This window comes from Amborella trichopoda, chromosome 4 (assembly GCF_054954075.1).
Source record: "Amborella trichopoda isolate Santa Cruz 75 chromosome 4, AtrichopodaSantaCruz75HAP2 v2.0, whole genome shotgun sequence".
In the NCBI taxonomy this organism is placed as follows: Eukaryota; Viridiplantae; Streptophyta; class Magnoliopsida; order Amborellales; family Amborellaceae; genus Amborella; species Amborella trichopoda.
The window spans coordinates 10,778,308-10,782,387 of NC_142339.1; the positions used below are offsets into that span (position 1 = coordinate 10,778,308).

Below are 4,080 nucleotides of genomic sequence, written 5' to 3' on the forward strand. Positions count from 1 at the left end.
GTGACGTTTTTTTCTCAGTTTTAGACTTTCAGGCCCTTTGACCTTGACCTCGACATCTAAAATTTGGTGGATTATTAGAATTTTGTGCATTCAGCATGTCCTCTAGATCAAAAGACTAAATTGTGTCTTTGGTCTGACAGTTGGAACACCAAATCAAAACCTATGGTCTTTAGTTCCACTTAAACTCGCTTGAAATATTATAATCATCGATGAAAGAATTGAGCTTAAAAAATTTATAAACACAGGATGCGTCCATCAAGATGGAGTAGCCTCCATTTAGTTTTGGAGCGGATTTGATTTTGTGCGCCATTATTTTTAATTAATTTTTGTTTATTTTAAAATATTTTGAAAAATTTTATCAAAAAATACACTAAAAAGGTCAACTATTTAATATATTACCATTTTTCAATTATTCCAACTCATGATCATGAATTTTTTCACATATCTTTTAAAAGGTTGTGCTTCATATAAGGTGCCCTCTTTATACTATAGAAGTAAAATGCATATATGGAATTTGCTTGGAGATATAGTTCTAGTGCGAGAAACTTTATGGTGACTTGAAAATCTATTTTAAACCCTAGTTATCAATTTAAAGTTTAAAAAATGGTATGGATCAAACTGATCTATAAATACTTAAAAATTTTGAAAATAGATGGCTTAGGTAACTTGTTATAAGATGTACTATTTTTAGAACTTGAAATTCTTTTATTTTTTTATATCCACATATCTCAAAGATGAGCTAATCAATTAGAAGGAAATTCAACATCGAAATATTCTCTTCTAGACGATTTTTGAAGTGCAACTTAATTCAATTTTCCCACTTTTAGACTTTTAAGCTCTTTCTATCTTGTCCAATGAAATTTGTAACCATTTTTTTAATGCAGTGTGGTATCTGGTGGTCCCGTTGAACAAAAGATTGAATTGTACACTTGTTCAGCCGGTTAAAACAACGTTTTGGAGTCTTAGGAGATAACTACCACTTAGGCTTGTTTGATAACTTGAAGGTAAATGTACTATGGAAATTAGAAGTTATTCTTTGTTGGTTAGAAAGAAGTTTCGTTAAGAAGTTTTGAGTTTCTGAAAGAAGTTTCGTTAAGAAGTTCTGAGTTCTGAGTTTGATAACTTGCTCGAATATTAAAAAAGTTTATCCGATGGAATGTAGGTGAGAAATGCATATCACTTTCCCTTAAAAATAAAAGCATAACACACATTGTGATATAATTCAGATCACATTGCCTTAAAACATAACAAACATATAACACCATATGTGGTATACTATTGAAAAAAACACAGACAAACACATACCCATCTTTTCTTGTTTTTGGTACTCTTCCACGTTTGTATTTTGTACCGCCTTGATGATTTTTTTCCACACAAATTGCATATGTTTTTCCACACAACAAAAATTGCAGATGTTTTACATTCTATATTTACTAGGTGAGCTAAGAACCTTATTCCAAATCTTGATCGCAAGAGCATACAACGAGGGAAAAAAAACTGTAGAAAAAGATAAATAAATTAATTCATTGTATTTTTAATGTTTCCCTTTGCCAATCAGAATGCATACGAAATGACTATAAGGCCCTTTACCTTGCCATATAAATTAAACGCCCTCTTTTAGCACAAATCATAGGCATCCTTAAATCAAAAATGGGATCTCAGGTGGCTGGTAAACCCCACGCCCTTTGCGTCCCCTTCCCTGCACAAGGCCACATAAACCCCATGATGCAGCTAGCAAGGCTCCTGCATTCCAAAGGCTTTTACATAAAATTCGTCAACTCCGAGTTCAACCAAGATCGGATTACAGAAGCAAACCGTCATGTTCCAGCCACTGGATTCGATGATTTTCGGCTAGAATCGATACCCGATGGACTACCTCCGAGTTATGGAAGGACCACAAATGTGCTTGAGCTTTGTGAGTCCACTAAGAAGAACATGAAGGCAAGAACATGAAGGCTACCTCTGGGGAACTCATGACTAGGCTCGTGTGTAGTCCAGGTGTGCCTGGCGTGACTTATGTGATCTCTGATGGGGTTACGAACTTCACTCAAGAGTTAGCTGAGGAGTTTGGGGTCCCAATGGTGAGCTTTTGGACCACGAGTGCTTGTGGATATTGGGCGTACCTTCAGATTCCTGTGCTCATGGAGAGAGGATACACACCCCTCAAAGGTATGTTGCCTGCATATCTAACCTTTTGAATATGCATATGTAACTTTCTCTCTCTCTCAAGATTAATTAAGCGATTGTAAAATTTTTGAAGAGCTGGATTTTTTTCTTTTTTTGTTCTTTTGGTAGATTAGTGGAGATTTCAGCTTTCTACCTGTTTTGAAAAGTGAGAATTTTGAGAATGGAGGTTGTCGCCTTTCACCGGGTCTTAAGTGGCACTACCACTACGACCCTAGCCCCATCCCATTCTCTGAAGAGCTATGTCTGAGTTTTACAACACTCAAAAGTCAAAAAATTTTCTTTTGAAAATAATCATTTAATAGTTTTTATGTGGTTTTCAAAATTAGACTAAAATGGCCTTTTTAAATAGGTGTTTTGCATGAGGTAGCAGACCCATAGTATGCTCCTGTAGGAGTGCAGTTTACATACTCGACTAAATTATATCCTCAAGCATTCACTCCCAGTATTAGAGAACTACCATGGAGTGTCTATTGCAACTTGGGGTTATAACCAGTGTATCATATATTACTTAGCCAACCGCAAATAGTTGGGAGAAGGCTCTAGTTGTTGATGATAATGAATCGATATATTGTAAATTTGAAAAAGGAAAAAGTTTATATAAGGTTGCCACCTTAAAATTGTAGAACTACAGATGCATCTAAAAAATCCATTACAAAATGTTGTTTTAATGTTAGAAAACGCTCTAATTGAGCATCTTGACATCGAGATGTATGATTATGAAAGAAAAAAGATTTTGAGTCTCATAAATAGTGCATCTTATGATATATTATCTAGACCGTCCATTTTCAAAATTTTCATATGTTTATAGATCTACTTGATTTTAACCATTTTTAGAATTTAAAATTTTATAATTAGATATAAAAATAGATTGTGAGATAATCTTAAAATTATTTTATATCAAAATTATATATTATGATCAAATTTGAAGGTACGTCTTAATTGGATGGTTTAAAGTTGCAACCTTATGAAAACCACACCCTTTGAAAAATAGGTTACAAATATTGAATAGAGACGATCCAATGGTACGCAAAAAATATGATTGTACATTTCCTTCACTTTATTACAAAAAGGAAAAGAACATGGGATTGAATATGCGATACACATAAAGTTGCATCGTACAATTTTTGGATTTACACATGGTTTGTTAGTGGACAACTCTCACAATCTGCTTCAATGTTGGAAAAAACGGCCGGTTGAAACTAGAACCAGCCGGTTAGAATGTAACTTGGATCCTTTCGATTCCGGTTAGCCTTAATTTTGGGGTTCTAATAAGCATATGTTATACCTCAAAAAATAAACGGCCAGAATGAATACGAAACAGCCGGTTTTTAAGATAACTTGGTGGTTTTCTACCTCACTGGACCGGTTTGCATATAAATAGCAAAAAAATGTTGAAATAATACTCGTTATTTAACATTACGCCGTTATTTGTATTAGTGACCATTATATTAAGTAGAACCCTTGAGTTTTTGTTGGATTCCTTTTCAATTTGATTTTTTTTTTAGCTTTTTTCAGGATTTTTTTTAGTCAATTATTATCTGAAATTATTGAATTAAGGGATTGTCTACAATGAGACTATTTATCTTTTGTACATGAGGGTCACAATCATTCTTGTCCATTAAATTTCAAAATGGGTAGCTAGAAGAGTGCCATTGAATAGACACAATTTTCAAAAATAATTTTTGGACTTTGTGACTCACCCCAAGCCATCCAATTTGACATATAATGGATGAAAATAAATATGACCACCATGTGCAAAAGATAAATGATCTCTTTGAAGACAATCTCTTGATTTGATAGTGTATAATGAAGGATTTCAACTGGTAATACATTGAAATTTGATGTTTTTGTGTCGCTAATTTTGTGTTCTTTGCATTTTAAAAAAAATACGCG

At 33.6% G+C, this 4,080-nt stretch overlaps 1 pseudogene; it reads left to right on the forward strand.

Moving 5' to 3' along the window:
* The first annotated feature begins 1,444 nt into the window (after window positions 1–1,444).
* LOC148782264 ((R)-mandelonitrile beta-glucosyltransferase pseudogene) lies at window positions 1,445–2,198 on the forward strand (annotated as a pseudogene).
* Window positions 2,199–4,080: the final 1,882 nt, after the last annotated feature.